The sequence below is a fragment of the Lithobates pipiens genome, unplaced genomic scaffold, assembly GCF_037356315.1.
Source record: "Lithobates pipiens isolate NorthernLeopardFrog02 unplaced genomic scaffold, aLitPip1_a1.2 Scaffold_23, whole genome shotgun sequence".
Classification (NCBI taxonomy): domain Eukaryota; kingdom Metazoa; phylum Chordata; class Amphibia; order Anura; family Ranidae; genus Lithobates; species Lithobates pipiens.
This window is the reverse complement of record NW_027507785.1, coordinates 251,120,984-251,138,183: the sequence shown is the minus strand read 5'-3', so window position 1 is coordinate 251,138,183 and position 17,200 is coordinate 251,120,984. Positions and strand designations below refer to the sequence as shown.

At 46.7% G+C, this 17,200-nt stretch overlaps 1 protein-coding gene across 1 annotated transcript in view; it reads left to right on the top strand.

Moving 5' to 3' along the window:
- Positions 1–10,764: 10,764 nt before the first annotated feature.
- The window catches only part of LOC143928261 (flavin-containing monooxygenase 5-like), an 84,885-nt gene continuing 78,449 nt past the window's right edge, over positions 10,765–17,200 (top strand). The window contains exon 1 of the mRNA XM_077453025.1: positions 10,765–10,902. The gene's annotated coding sequence lies outside the window, so the exon portion shown is untranslated. The remainder of the gene's footprint in view (positions 10,903–17,200) is intronic.

Below are 17,200 nucleotides of genomic sequence, written 5' to 3'. Positions count from 1 at the left end.
TCTCCATGGGTTCCACGTCTCCCAGGGAAGGTGTGCGTGTGACCTTAGGAGCGTCTAGGCTTTGTGGGGTAAGGACTTCAGCTTCATGGCTTGGAACATACTGTGATGGCATGGAGTCGTATCTGTACCGGGTACTCCTGTCCCTGGATGCCCGCAGGCCACGTGAGCAAAGAGCAGACTTGGGAACTCTGGTTTTCTTAGAAACAGGAATGTAAGAGTCCAGAGCAAACATGAATGCCTCCCAGCTATCCAAGACTGGACTTCTTTCCTGTAAAAGCTGATGAGCCCATGTTTTGCATTGTCCAGTGAGCAGGTTGATGGAAGCAAGAATCTTAATAAAGTCGGTGGCATAGGTCCTAGGCTTAAGGGAAAACAACAGCTCACAATCCATCTTAAAACAAAAGAAGGATGCACGATTACCATCAAACTTCTCAGGTATCAAGACAAACGGTTCTGGACATGCAGGTTCCAGGGTTGGTTGTACTGTGCCTCTAAACAAGTGGACTTCTTGCTGCAGCTCAGCAATTTGCTGCCTGAACGGAGCCACGGCATTTGCTATAGCGGCCTCCATGTTTTTGGCCAGAATATTCTGTCACGATCTGGAGTCAGGCTCGAAGACCAATTGCTATAGCAGTTGCAGGATTACCACTAACCAGCAGGATAGGAACACAGGCCATCACCCTGGCAGAAGACACAGGCTCACCTGAGGTGCGGAGTCTAAGTACTAACTGGTTTTCACCAGAGCTCCAGATGGTAGAGATGGATTTAGCTGCGTGTTAGTACCAGGTCGCGGTCCTCAGGATCGCCCCACCAGGAGGTGAGCAAGCCGGGGTTCAGTAGCGGATGAGCAGGTAAGGATCAAAGAGAAGCGTGGTCAGAAAGCAAGCCAAAAGGTCGGTAACGAGTTGTTGCAGATTGGGATCAGGCAGAAGCGTAGTCGTGGAACAAGCCAAGGGTCGATAACGAGCAGTAGCAAATATAAGCGGCAGCAGAGAAGACGGGAGCGAGATACAGGCTGGAGATGGCACAATATTCTGGCAAGGAGGAAGTGCAGAGACATGGCTTATATCAGGAAGTTCATGGGAGGAGCAAAGAGTTCAAGGTTCAGCTGAAATCAAGGTACAAGGCAGGGTTGTCAAAAGGATCTGACAAGGAACTGTCCAGCATCTCAGATAGCTCAGAGAGAAGATTCATTGCCAGACACAGCCGAGGTCCCACGTTCAAGTCCAGGTCCTGACACCGGGGCAGTTGACAATTCTCCTCCAATGCCATAAGATCTATCTGTCAGGGTCTTTCCCGCACGAAATGGGCAAATGCGCGCCGCTGGGCAAGCCAGGCATCGGCACGTGTGTGTGCGTTAGCGCTGTTTGGCACCAGTGGCCATGCTTAAGGAGGGCAGCTGCACATGCTCAGTGCTGTTTGTCTGCAGCTCTGTATCTGAGTCTCCTGTAATCCGCCTGCTGATTGTATTCTTGACCCGACTTTCGATTGACCTTGCTGACCTTTCCTGCCCTGCTTGACCTTGCTTTGTAATTGAACTTCTGTTACCAAACCCCTGCCTGCCTGTACCTCGCTTCTGTCTGCTGATTGCTCTATCTGTTGTGACCCAGCCTTCCTGACTATCCCTCTGTCATTCAAGTGTGCTGCACCTTGGTCCTGCTCCTGTGTCTGCTGACCACTGACTGCTTATCCATCATCTACCCTGCAGTTCCAATCTCCGGAGGACCCAACTGCTGCTTCCAGTCAGACACTCCTACCCCCTGCGCTCACGGGACCACTGTCTCCATTCCAGTGGCCCCTGAACCAGAGCTGTAAGAGAGGTCTTCTTCCGTCAAGTCAGGCTCACCACCAGGTACCTAACAGTACAAACAGCCATGACTGAGCCTGCAGGAGAAGCTTCTGCCATGAAGGAGATCTGCACCCACCTTGCGGCCCTTACACAGTCTGTGATACCAGATTGGAAGAACAGGTTCAGCATCTTTCTGGTACCAATCCTTCTACCTCTGCACCACCTCCACTTCCTACTCAGCCTGTTCCCCAGCTTGCAGTGGTGATGCTTCCACCTGAACGAAGAGTACCTGTTCCAGAATGATTCTTGGGAGACCGATCCAAGTTCTGGGCCTTTCGCAACGCCTGCCAGTTGTACTTTGCCCTTCAACCAAGGACTTTTTCACTGGAGGCTACCAAAGTGGGATTTGTGATCTTGCTGTTGCAGGGGGAACCCCAGACGTGGGCCCATCATCTCCTGGAGGGTGACAGTGCTCTTACCCATTCCCTTTGTTCATTCTTCGAGGCTATGGCACAGCTTTACATAGATCCCCAGCGAACTGCCACAGCCGAATCTGCTCTGTCTGCACTCCAGCAAAGCCGCCGTGCGGCAGAGGACCATGTTACAGACTTTAGACGCTGGAGCGCAGACACCCAATGGAATGATTTTGCTCTAATGCCGCGTACACACGATCAAACAATCTGGTGGAAAAGTCCGGCAAACTCAAGTCCGCCAAACAATCCCCCCGTGTGTAGCCTCCGGCATACTTTTTTGACCCGAAAGTACGGCAGACTTAGAATGCCGTGTTGCACACCAATCTATCCGACGGACTCGCATTTTGGCGAACAATCCGGCCGTGTGTGCGCCAGTCCGCCGTACTTTTGAAATGAGCGGACTTTTCCCGCCCGGAGAAAAGTCCGCTAATTTCGAGCGTGTCTCCAGGTAGGCGGGGCCCGCGAAGGAGACGTCGCTGGCCCCGCCGCCTGGTATGGACTTAAAGGGGAACCCCAACGCCGAAAAAAATCGGTGTGGGGGGTCCCCCCCCAAGTCCACAACAGACCCTTGTCCGAGCACGCTACACGGCCGGCAAGGAAAGGGGGGCGAGCGAGCGCCCCCCCTCCTGAGCCGTACCAGGCCACGTGCCCTCAACATGGGGGGTGCCTTGGGGAAGGGGGGGCCGCGTGCCCCCCCACCCCAAAGCACCTTGTCCCCATGTTGATGAGGACAAGGGCCTCTTCCCGACAACCCTGGCCGTTGGTTGTCGGGGTCTGCGGGCGGGGGGCTTATCGGAATCCGGGAGCCCCCTTTAATAAGGGGGCCCCCGGATACCGCCCCCCCCCACGCTATGTGAATGAGTATGGGGTACAATGTACCCCTACCCATTCACCTGTAAAATAAAAGTACAAAAAAAAACACGACACACGAGATAAAATACTTTATTGCACAGCTCCGGGGGTCTTCCGTCTTCCGGGGTCTTCTCGCCGGACTCCTCCGCTATCTTCTTGTAGCTCTTTTGCTAGCGGAGGAGTCCGGCTTTCTTCCTCACCGCCGGCCTCTTCTTCCGACTTCAGGGGTCTTGCCCCCCTCTTCGGTTCTTCTGCCAGGCCACCGCGCCTTCTTATAGCTCTTTTACAGGCGGTGGCCCGGTCTTCTGTCAGACGGCTACGTGTGTACGCGGCTTAAGACATCAGTTCCACATGGGCCTCTCTGAGGGACTTAAAGACGAACTGGCCGTGTTGGTATCCCAGACTCTGAGCATTCCTGAGCATTTGAACCTGTGTCTCTACTGCGGGGGGTCCGAACATTATGTTAACAACTGCCCTGTTAAGATACGTAAGTGTCTCTCTTCTGTGTCTACCAATCCTGTGTCCCTGTCAGCCAGCACAACCCACCTTGCGCTCCCTCTCTCGTTGCAGTTCCAGAGAAAGACAGTCTCCACCAGCACCATCATTGATTCTGGGGCCTGCAGTTGTTTTTTGATGCCACCTTTGCCAGTCTGCAAGCCCTGCCCCTTCAGAAAAAGACCCATGGACTGTCTGTGTTCTTGGCTGATGCATCCCACATCAAATCGGGACAAGTAACTCAAGAGACTCTACCTTTGGTGGGTAGTACCCTTTTCCAGCACAAGGAGCTTCTAACCCTTAATGTGATCTCCTCCCCGTTGTTCCCTGTGATCCTGGGCATTCCTTGGCTCCAGGCTCATAACCCCTGCATCAACTGGGCCACGGGGGAGATCAAGTTCCAGTCCAGCTACTGCCAAGAACACTGTTTACATGAGGACTCAGTTATGCCCACTACCCTTCTTTGTCTGGACTCTGATCAGGACTTATGCCAGCTGGTCCCTGAACCATACCATTCATTTTTGGATGTTTTTAGCAAATGAGGGGCGGACACCCTTCCGCCTCACCGTCCCTATGACTGCCCCGTTGAACTACTTCCAGGGGCTGAAATTTCGTTTGGGCGCATCTTTCCCTTGTCTGAGAAGGAACAGGAGGCTCTGAAAGCTTATGTTACGGAAATTTTGGAGAAGGGGGTTCATTTGTCATTCTACCTCCCCGGCAGGCGCTGAAATATTCTTTGTGACCAAAAAAGACCAGTCACTCTGCCCCGTGTGGATTATCGTGAGCTTAATAAGATTACGGTCAAGAACCACTATCCTCTACCCCTGATGCTGGAGCTCTTCCAGAAATTAAGGTCGGCCACGATTTTCTCTAAATTGGACTTGAGGGGAGCTTACAACCTGGTCCGCATTCGGACCGGGGACGAGTGGAAGACAGCGCTCCAGACCCGTTTCGGGCACTACGAGTACTTAGTCATGCCCTTTGGCTTCTGTAATGCCCCTGCCACTTTTCAGCATCTCATAAATGATGTGTTTAGAGACTTTCTGGACGTTTTTGTAATCATCTACTTGGACGATATTCTGATTTTCTCTGGATCCCTTGAACAGCATCGGGGTCAGGTGGGCAGGGTATTACTCCGTCTCCATCAGCATGGATTGTATGCTAAGGCCAAGAAGTGTAGCTTTGAGCAACGAAACATCCAATTCCTCTTACTTGAGATCTCCCCGTCAGCATCAAGATGGATCCCCAAAAAGTCTCTGCTGTTCTGGACTGGCTTGCACCTGTGGATAAAAAAGGATTACAATGATTTGTAGGGTTTGCGAACTTTTACAGGAAATGTATTAAGGGATTCTCTGCCATAATCGCTCCCATCACCCAGTTGATGAAACAGAATGTACGCTTTCACTGGAGGTCAGAAGCCCAGGAGGCCTTCGAAAGACTCAAGAGACTTTTTACCTCTGCTCCCATCCTCAGTCACCTGGATCCTTCTCTGCCATACATTTTCGAAGTTGATGCTTCTGAAGAAGCTGTGGGGGCAGTTGTGTCTCAAAGACAAGGCAGCAACGATCTGATGCACCCCGTAGGGTTCTTCTCCCGGAAACTTTCCCCTGCCGAGAGGAACTACGATGTCGGCGACCCTGAGTTACTTGCCATCAAGTCTGCATTGGAGGAATGGAGGTAGTTGTTGGAAGGTGCGGTTCATCTAGTGTTGATCTACACCAACCACAAGAACCTCGAATACCTGAGGACTGCCAAGCGTTTGAAGCCCAAACAGGCCCGTTGGGCCCTGTTTTTCTCGTGGTTTTATTTCCATATCACGTACCACCCTGGATCAAAGAACGTGAAACCAGACGTGCTTTCACGTATGTACGATTGTCCTAAAGACTCTGCTGCTCCGCACACCATCTTACCTGCAAGTAACTTTCTACTTGTACAACCAGACCTGCTGGCAGAGATCAGGGAGGCATTGATTAATTCACCTACACCACCAGGGGCTATACTGACGTCCTAGCCCTTCTCCATGATCACCAGTTAGCAGGACACTTCGGGCCTCGTAAGACTTTGGAACTTGTACAGCGTACCTTCTGGTGGCCTGGCCTGAAAGAATTTTGCAAAAAGTATGTTGACTCCTTTCCTGTGTGCATCCGGAGTAAGGCAACAAGAAATCGGGCCTGCGGACTACTGAAGCCTCTCCCTGCACCTGATCGGCCTTGGAGAATGATCACGATGGACTTCATTGTCGAGCTCCCATGTTCCGAAGGTTGCACGGCCATTTTTGTAGTCGTAGATAGACTATCTAAGATGGCTCATTTCTTGTCCTTGAAGGGGACTCCATCTGCTCCAGAGACGGCCTGTATCTTCATAAGGGAGATTGTCAGGTTGCATGGGGCGCCTGCTAACATCGTATCTGACAGGGGGGTCCAATTTACATCCCGGTTCTGGAGGGCCCTGTGCTAGAGTTTGAAGATCAAGATGGCTCTGTCATCCGCCTATCACCCCCAGGCCAATGGACAGACAGAACGTACCAATCAGACCCTGGAGCAATACATTAGATGTTTCACATCCTTTGTCCAGGACGATTGGGTGTCTCTGCTGCCCCTTGCAGAGTTTGCATACAACAATGCCAGTCACTCAGCCACAGGACAGTCCCCGTTTTTTGCCAATTATGGGTTTCACTTAACCTTTCTTCCTGACTTTCTTCCAGAATCACCAGTTCCAGCAGTCCAGGACACAGTGACCTTTCTCAGTCATAACAACCTGGTTTTACAAGAGGTGGTATCCAAGGCCCAAGCAGACAGTAAAAAAGCATTCGATCATAAGAGAAGAGGAGAGCTGAACCTGCAGGTCAGAGATCAGGTATGGCTTTCTATGAATAATCTTAAGTTAGCCTGTCCTTCTAAGAAACTCGCACCCAAGTTTTTGGGACCCTTCACTGTAAAGAGGAAGGATTAATGAGGTTTCGTATGAGTTGGTCTTACCGGACTCAATGAAAATTCACCCGGGTTTTCATGTTTGCCTGCTGAAACCCTCTGTGCCCAACCCCTTGCCGAGTAGAAGTTCCAGACCACCTGAACCCATTCTAATTGATGGTAGCGAAGAATACAAGGTGGAGGCTGTCCTCAATTGTAGAAGGAGGCAAGGACAGAGACAATTTTTGGTTAAATGGAAGGGTTACGGTCCAGAAAGTAACTGGTGGGAACCCGATGGCAACCTGCATGCCGACAGACTAATCCGTGCCTTTTTCTCTGCTCATCCTGAGATGAAGCGCTTTTTGGGTACACGGAGGTTGCCCCTTGTGGGGGGGGGCAATGTCAGGGTCTTTCCCGCATGAAACGGGCAAATGCGCGTGCGCGCACCCGCGCCGCTGGGCAAGCCAGGCATCGGCGCATGTGTGTGCGCCAGCGTGTATCCCAGGCGCACGCACGTGTGCGCGTTAGCGCTGTTTGGCACCAGTGGCCCTACTTAAGGAGGGCAGCTGCACTTGCTCAGTGCTGTTTGTCTGCAGCTCTGTATCTGAGTCTCCTGTAATCCACCTGCTGATTGTATTCTTGACCCGGCTTTCGATTGACCTTGCTGACCTCTCCTGCCCTGACCCTCGCCTGCTTTGGATTGAACTTCTGTTACCAAACCCCTGCCTGCCTGTACTGTCTGCTGATTGCTCTATCTGTTGTGACCTGGCCTGCCTGACTATCCATCTGTTGTTCAAGTGTGCTGCACCTTGGTCCTGCTGCTGTTGCTCCTGTGTCTGCTGACCACTGACTGCTTATCCATCATCTACCCTGCAGTTCCAGTCTCCGGAGGACCCAGCTGCTGCTTCCAGTCAGACACTCCTACCCCCTGCTCTCACGGGACCACTGTCTCCATTCCAGTGGCCCCTGAACCAGAGCTGTAAGAGAGGTCTTCTTCTATTAAGTCAGGCTCACCACCAGGTAACTAACACTATCGATTCAGGCCCCATTTGTTGTGATCCTCAAGGCCTCGACTCAAGTGATCTGCTAAAACATTCCCAGGCCCTGGGAGATAGGATGCTGTAAGAGAGCAAAGATTCTTCTCTGTGCATAGGAAGACTGACATGCCACCTGGAGGAGAGGGCGACTTCTTGTGCCCCCTTGATGAGACACATAAGCCACCGTAGTTGTTGTCCAAAGAATCTTGACAGCTTGACCTCACAACATAGGTTGAAACGCTAAGAGAGTGCGTCTGACAGCATCCATTCCCAGGAAATTCGCAAAAGTTCCATTGGCCTTGAACCTGCTGTTCAGGCAGTGTGCCCCGCAGCCTGCCAGACTGGCATTGGTCATCACCACTATTGGTTCTGAGGCCTTCAACGGAACTCCGCGGGAAAGATTGCCAGCTACTGACCACCAAACCAGGGACCAGATTATCGGAATTGTCAGATTTTCTGGAACAAGGAGTGATGATCCCACTGAAGAAGAAAGTTGCATTGAAACCTCCTTCTGCGCCACCTGACCCATGGGACTACTGAAACTGTGGCTGATAGAACCCCCAGATACTGCATGCATTTCTTCAGCATCATAGAAGACCTGGCTATCACTGCTTTTGTCTAAGACTGGATCTCCTGGACTTTCCTCTGAGGAAGAGAAACACCACCCTGATCCGTGTGGAATTGTACTCCTAAATACTCCAACATTTGGGTCGGATGCATCTGGCTCCTCTGAAAGTTGAACAACCAACTGAAACGAGCTAGTGTTTTTCAGGTGATATTCACATGAAGTAGAAGGAGCTCATTTGATGGACTCAGAAGTAGCATGTCATCTAGATAATGGAATGTTTGCACTCGCTTGGCCCTGAAAGTCGCGACGTCAGCAGACAGTAGCTTTGAGAACATTCTCAGAGCCGTGCAGAGACCGAATGGGAGACATTAAAATTGAAAATGAGAGCCTTCCATGGAAAACATGAGAAAGCAATGGTGAGATGCGTCTATGGATACAAGAAGATACGCTTCTGCCAGATCAACGGAAACCATCCAGTCTCCTGAGTCCACAACTGAAACGATCATTTCCAATGACTCCATTTTGAATGGTGGAACCTTCGTGTAAGAATTCAGGACTTTGAAGTGAAAAACTGGTCCGAAAGCCCCTCAAGCCTCTGGGACCAAAAACAGAGGGAAACTTACTCTTTGACCCAATGAGACCATAACGTAATAAAATGATGGCTACAATCCAGGCATCCTGTAATTTGTCGGCCCAAACCCCCCCAAATTAAGTTAGTCTTGCTCCAACTTGAGAGGGTTAAGTGGAGACACCTTCAGAAGGACTTATTTGAAGCCTTAGAAGCTTTGTTAGCCCTGGGCTTGGAAGGTTTCTAGAAGGTTGAGCCGGCTCCCTTCTTTGAAAAACTGTCTGTAAGTACTGGCCTCGCTGAATCCTTCTTTGGATCTCTTTTTAAAGAGAGGGGCCTGTTAAAAGGCTGTTGTCTTTTTCTCTTCTGCGGGATTAGGCTAGATCTGCCACCGGAAACCAGCTGAATTGCTGATTCCAAGTCTTCCCGAAGAGTAGCTTCCCATTGAATGGAACCGAACATAGACTGTGCTTAGAAGCCTTATCGGCGACCAATGCTTCAACAATAAGGCTCTGCGGGCTCCGATGGAATGAGCCATTATCTTTGCTGTCATCTTTTGCACCGGCTCCTTGACCTGGTCAACAGCCACTTCAGCCACAAACTCTACAGCAGTCTTGAAAACTGCAAAAGAGAAGAACTGCCACTTCCCAGACTTTCATCTGAACATCCATCCACCGGCTCTGCTACCCACAGTCTAAGGCTGGATTCACACCCATGCACTCCCAGCGCTCCCTGCATTCTGCAGATCCACACCACAGAACATGTCCCATAGTTGACCATGGTAAATGAACGTTAGCGCAAAACTGCAAAAAGCACCAAAGAACGCACAGGTGCGAATCCAACCCAAGTGCTGCTGCCACAGAAGTGAGCACTACTGCCAGCCTGCAGGCTGCTCCGGCCAAACTATACAACCTTTTTAGGTCTGCGTTTATTCTGCGATCCATAGGATCCCTAAAGGAGACTGAATCCTCCAACGGAAGCAGAATGTGGCAGGTGAATCTAGGTAATGAATCATCCACCTTAGGCATAGTGTCCCAAGGGTTACAGCTTCGAGACTCTATTATGCACATTGAGCTTCTTCTCAGGCCCTGCCCACTCATCGTCAAATACTTCTTTAATTTCAGAAATGAATGGGAAGGAAGGTAAAGATTTATTTAAATACGAGTAGTATCTCTGCTATTTCTTTGGAGGCGACAATTCTTCCTGCCACTTCATTGCATCCTTAACAGCCTCCACCAAGGGGGGAACCAGTGCAGAAATCAAACGTATGCGATTCGGAGACCATCTTGCCTCAGATGGATCTGAATCATTATTGACGTCAGAGTTAAAATGCACTGAAAACATATGATCTGAATCTGCAGATGCTGAAGATACAGCAGGATGAGCAGGATTCCTTGAAACACTGTTTTCCTCTGATAACCTCAGCTGAGAAACCCCAACAGGATACTTTTTCTGCCTAGGCTAGCGATGAAGACCTATCCGAAGAAGCGGATCTTCTTTTCTGTCTGCGCCCAGATTTGCTCTTTTCTAGAGGTTTTCTGATGTCTTGACCTCTCTTGGCTCGGGTCCGAGTGACTAAAGTAAGGTAAGGGCGAGGGAGATCTGGAATGCTGTGATAACAGGCGTCTATCCAGCTGCATGCGACTCTGCGATTTGTCATGTCTAGACCCCTTTTTACTCCTTAGAGGCTGGAATGCTGATTAGGAACCTCTTTGCAGGTGTTTAGCTCACACTGGGCCCCTCTCTGTAAAACAGAGGATGTGCTCTCTTTTAAATAAATAAAAATAAATAAATAAAATAAATAAATAAAAAAGAAACTTCTCCATCCGAATCTTCAGTGCTAAGGCAGCTAGGCAGGCAGGCAAAACTTCCCAGATCTATAAAGGCACAGGATAATAAAAACACTATGACAGACAAGTAACACAGCAGTAAGTAATAAGTCTTGGAAATCAGGTTTACCAGAGCAGAATAGCAGATTAATCAGCTGGAGGCTGAGATCAGAGGACAGAGCCTGCTGCAAATCAGCAGTGAGCATTCTGGTGTTTGCTAGGCAATCCAAGAGGAAGCTACTTCTGACCTCACCTGCTCAACTCTGAGCTTCCTGAAAGGAATACATGTGGAGGTGGTGGACTACAAGTCCCAGCAAGCCAAACCACTGCCTGAACACACAAAAACATGGAAGGAGAGAGTGCCAGCACCTGCCTAACGAAGGTATATACAGTCATTTATACTGCCTGTGGCCTTTGCCAGTAATACACAGTCATTTATACTGTACCATACAATCCCAGCACCACAGGAACCTCAGGAGATTTACAGCCTATATGGGGGGGGGCTTCTGATCCGGGAGAGGCTGAACCCGAACAGGATGGATGGAGAAGAAAAAATAAAAATAAATAAAAAATATTTATAGCATTGTATTTTCAGGTTAGGTGCATGCTTTGGCCAATCATCATACAGCAACGCACTGCAATCTTGCAGTGCATTACGGTGCTCGAATTTCCCACAAACGCCTCATAATGTGCGCTGTTCTGTGAATGGGCGAGCACCCGTTGTTGGAGTCGAGCTTATGTTCGACCCAAACATCAAGCTCATCCCCACTTAGCAGGAAGATTAAAAATATATCACAGATGACTCTCACTTCACAAAGCGTAATTGAAAAAAATTTAATGAGTCTTTGTTCATAAGAAAAAGGGGACATTCTGACCATACAGTATGTGCGTTTTAAAGAGCTCTCTGTAAAAATGAAAAGGGTGGCAATAAACATCATAGACATTTTATAGCATTCCATAAAAAAATATGATAAAATAAACAAAGCAATGCTCAGGAGGGAGAAATTATGGAGTTAGGAACTCGAGATCCAAATTTGTTACCTTGGTGATTGTTATGACAATTTGCATCACAAAAGGAAAGGATGCAAACTTTGGTCTATGTGGAGTATGTACCACTGTGACTGTATGAATGAATAATAAGGACAATAGAGCTGTCAAAACAATGTAGCTAGCCATTTTTACATTTGAAAATGTCAGATGTTTTGCATGCATTGACTTTTGGAAAACAAAGCCAAAGGTGATATTTACAGAATGATAGCCAATTGTCTTATCTAATATACCCTTTAGACAGAGGTTTATTGTGCATACTCAGTCTGATTTTTGAACTTTTGTACTATGTGTGCCATAGGTAAAGGTGATTGATGTTGACTTTATTATGTTTTACAGTAGAAGTTTTTGTTAGGAATATAATTGGCCTCCTTTTGATGTTAAAGTGATTGTAAACGATCTCCTTGTAAAACAACCCATTCAGTTTAAATCAGAAATGAAAGGTAAAACATTTTTGTATAGATATAAAAATACATTATGAATACCTTTTTCCCCTTTTTTATAAGTGATCAAATTCCTTCTGTTCTCAGCTGCAAAAGAGCTGGAGGGGAGGAGAAGCAGCAGTACACTGAGCTTCCCAGTAAATGGGGGGAGGGGGGGTGTCAGGACAAGTCTGATCATTGGAGGAGAGTACACTGATTTCCCAGTATAGCTAGGGAACTAACAATGTTGTGTTCTCCTGGTTAGTGTGGTTAGTTTTTAATAGGAAAGCAGAGGGACTGACCTGGGATTTCACATAAAGGAAGCCATACAAAGAGAACAGGATAATTTCTCATTAATGTACATGGTACAGCAGCCACATATCAGGAAGTGTTGGGGTAACAAAAGCTTTAACTTGTGGGCTAAACTGTATAATACTCGGGCAATGGAACTGTAATAATGCCTGTACACACCCATCATTTATTCAAAAAGTACTACTGTACCCTGAAAATCAGCAGTGCTTTACTGCAGGAAACAGAGATTGCATCTATTATGATTGTGTTTTGGTAACCACTTCAGCCCGGAAGGTTTTACCCTATTCCTGACCAGAGCACTTTTTACAATTTAGCACAGCATTGCTTTAAAGCGGGAGTCCGCCGGGACTCCGCGTTTTTTTTTTTTTTTTTAAAGTCAGCAGCTACAAATACTGCAGCTGCTGACTTTTAAAATAGTGACACTTACCTGTCCAGCGCGCCCGCGATGTCGGCACCCGAAGCCGATCTCTAGATCGTCACTCGAGTGCCGCCATCTTGGGTATGGGAATCAGGAAATGGAGCCTTTCGGCTTCATTTCCCGGTTCCCTACTGCGCATGCGCGAGCCGCGCTGCGCAATGAGGACGGTCCCCGCTGCCTCTGGGATCTGTGTGTTTCCCAGCAGGCAGCGGGGCACTTGTGGAAGGGGGCGGGCACTTGCGGAAAGGGGCGTAATCTACGCCCCTTTCCGCAGAGAGCTAGCCCGGAAGTGGGTGCAGTTACCTGGATTATCCAGGTAACTGCACCCCCCTCCCCCCTGAAAGGTGCCAATTGTGGCGCCGGAGGGGGGGAGGATTCCGATGAGCGGAAGGTCCATTTTAGGGTGGACCTCCGCTTTAACTACTTCAGCCCCGAAGGATTTGGCTGCTCAATGACCAGAGCACTTTTTACAATTGGGCACTGCAATGCTCTAACTGGTAATTGCGCTGTCATGCACTGCTGTACCCAAATCAAATTTACATCCTTTTTTTTTACCCACAAATAGAGCTTTCTTTTGATGGTATTTGATTGCCTCTGCGATTTTTATTTTTTGCGATATAAATGGAAAAAAAATTGAAAAAAATTATATTTTCTACCTTTTGTTATAAAAAAATTCAATAAATTCAATTTTAGTCATATATTTATGCCAAAATGTATTCATCCCTTATGTCTTTGGTAAAAAAAAAATGTCAATAAGCGTATATTTATTGGTTTGTGCAAAAGTTATAGCATCTACAAACTAGGGTACATTTTCTGGAATTTACGCAGCTTTTAGTTTATGACTGCCTATCTCATTTCTTGAGGTGCTAAAATGACAGGGCAGTACAACCCCCTCCCCCCAAAATGACCCCATTTTGAAAAGTAGACACCCCAAAGAAAATGCTAATAATAATTTACACAAAGTTGTCACTAAATTATATATTGCTCACATGTGCCATGCTTATATGTGGAATTACACTCCAAAATACACTCTGCTGCTTCTCCTGAGCATGGGGATGTGTGAGACTTTTTGGGAGCCTAGCCCCATACAGGACCCCGAAAACCAAGCACCGATTTCTAAGGGTGTAAATTTTTGATTTCCCTCCTCATTACCTATCACAGCTTCGAAGGCCATAAAATGCCAAGACCATGGAATATTTAATATATTGCCAAAAGTTGCAGAATACTACTAATTTTATTTTTATTATTTTTTAGTTTTCACTAACTGACATATTGCTCAAACATGCCATGGGCATATGTGGAATTACACCACAAAATACATTCTGCTGCTTCTCCTGAGTACGGGGATACCACATGTGTGAGACTTTTTGGGAGCCTAGCCACGTACAGGGCTCCGAAACCAATTACCACCTTCAGGCTTTCTAAGGCCGTAAAATGGTGATTTCCCTTCCTCACTATCTATCATAGTTTCAGAGGCCATGAAATAACAAGATAGCACCCCCCCAAATTACCCCATTTGGAAAGAAGACAGTTCAAGCTATTTGCTGGAAGGCATGTTGAGTCCATGGAATATTTTATATTTTGCCACAAGTTTTGAGAAAATTTAATTCCCGCTGCTGTCTCAACCAATGAGGAGGGAAAGTCCACAGAAAGCTGAGGCTCTCATGCACAAGTTTCTGGAAAATCACACTTTTTTTTTTTTTTACATAAAGTCACTAAATGATATATTGTTCAAACACGGTGTGGTTATAAGGGGAATTACACCCTAAAGTACATTCAGCTGCTTCTCCTGAGTATGGGGAATTTTTGATTTTACTCCTCACTGCTTATCACAGTTTCGGAGGCCATGAAATGCCAAAATAACACAAACGCAACCCCCCTCCCCCCCAAATGATCCCATTTTGGAAAGTAGACACCCAAAGCTATTTACTGAGAGGCAGATCTCGCTTTTTGTCAATAAAAAAATATTTTCTTTCTTCATTTTCAAAAATAAATGAGATCTGCAAAATACTCAGCAAATACCTTGGGGTGTCTACTTTCCAAAATGGGGTAATTGGGGGGGGGGGGTGCTATCTGGACATTTCAGGGCCTCGGTAACTGTGTTGGGTACCGGGAGTAAAATCACAATTTTACGCCCTTCGAAATACTGAAGGCAGTGATTGGTTTTTGGGGTCCTGTTCGCATCTATGCTCCCAAAAAGTCTCACACATGGTATTCTCATACTCAGGAGAAGCAGCAGAATGTATTTTGGGCAGGGCTGGACTGGGACAAAAATTTGGCTTCATCCAGACCGGCCCACTCCAATTTTGCAAACGCGCACAAAAACAGTATGCTGCGCACTTGCATGAGAGTGACGTCATCACGGCCCGGCTAGACACATAAAAGGAGTATGCAAACTCAGAAGCCGACAGCACACTGCTGGTGATCTTTTATTTTCCAACCGCAGTAATGAGAAGCTGCCAACATCCAACAGGTTAACACAAACCCACAGATAAATTGAATATATAGCAAAGGATGTGATCCTAACCAAAATAACATAAAAAAAATCAATTTGGTGCAAATAATGATTCAAATAATACAAAATATTCAACATAGCTAAAAGTACATCAAACGTGTCAATTAATATTGAAATGCGCATACATTTTTTTTTCAACAATTCATATATAAACCATGCTTATAATTAAAACCATTTTATCCAAACTATGTCCTTGGTATTAAAGTACAAAAAAAAAAAAAAGGGGGGATTTTAATTATAAGCATGGTTTATATATGAATATTTTGCTGAAAATATTTGTATGCACATTTTAATATTAATTGTCAGTTTTGGTGAACTTTTAGCTATGTTGGATTTTGCATATTATTTTATATATATATACATATACACACAGCCATATTCTATATACAGCATATATATATATATATATATATATATATAATATAATATACAGTACAGACCAAAAGTTTGGACACACCTTCTCATTCAAAGAGCTTTCTTTATTTTCATGACTATGAAAATTGTAGATTCACACTGAAGGCATCAAAACTATGAATTAACACATGTCCAATTATATACTGAACAAAAAAGTGTGAAACAACTGAAAATATGTCTTATATTCTAGATTCTTCAAAGTAGTCACCTTTTGCTTTGATTACTGCTCAGCACACTCTTGGCATTCTGTTGATGAGCTTCAAGAGGTAGTCACCTGAAATGGCTTTCCAACAGTCTTGAAGGAGTTCCCAGAGATGCTTAGCACTCGTTGGCCCTTTTGCCTTCACTCTGCTGTCCAGCACACCCCAAACCATCTGGATTGGGTTCAGGTCCGGTGACTGTGGAGGCCAGGTCCTCTGGCGCAGCACCCCATCACTCTCCTTCTTGGTCAAATAGCCCTTACACAGCCTGGAGGTGTGTTTGGGCTCATTGTCTTATTTGAAAAATAAATGATGGTCCAACTAAACGCAAACCGGATGGAATAGCATGCCGCTGCAAGATGCTGTGGTAGCCATGCTGGTTCAGTATGCCTTCAATTTTGAATAAATCCCCAACAGTGTCACCAGCAAAGCACCTTAACACCATCACACCTCCTCCATGCTTCACGGTGGGAACAAGGCATGTAGAGTCCATCCGTTCACCTCTTCTGCGTCGCACAAAGACACGGTGGTTGGAACCAAAGATCTCAAACTTGTACTCATCAGACCAAAGCACAGATTTCCACTGGTCTAATGTCCATTCCTTGTGTTCTTTAGCCCAAACAAGTCTCTTCTGCTTGTTGCCTGTCCTCAGCAGTAGTTTCCATATTTTACTATGAAGGCCTGATTCACACAATCTCCTCTTAACAGTTGTTCTAGAGATGTGTCTGCTGCTAGAACTCTGTGTGGCATTGACCTGTTCTCTAATCTGAGCTGCTGTTAACCTGCGATTTCTGAGGCTGGTGACTCGGATGAACTTATTGTCCGCAACAGAGGTGACTCTTGGTCTTCCTTTCCTGGGGCGGTCGTCATGTGAGCCAGTTTCTTTGTAGTGCTTGATGGTTTTTGCCACTGCACTTGGGGACACTTTCAAAGTTTTCCCAATTGTTCGGACTGACTGACCTTCATTTCTTAAAGTAATGATGGCCACTCGTTTTTCTTTACTTAGCTACTTTTTTCTTGCCATAATACAAAGTCTAACAGTCTATTCAGTAGGACTATCAGCTGTGTACTGTATCCACCTCCTGCACAACACAACTGATGGTCCCAACCCCATTTATAAGGCTTGAAATCCCACTTATTAAACCTGACAGGGCATACCTGTGAAGTGAAAACCATTTCGGGTGACTACCTCTTGAAGCTCATCAACAGAATGCCAAGAGTGTGCGGAGCAGTAATCAAAGCAAAGGGTGGCTACTTTGAAGAACTTAGAATACAAGACAAATTTTCAGTTGTTTCACACTTTTTTGTTCAGTATATAATTGGACATGTGTTAATTCATAGTTTTGATGCCT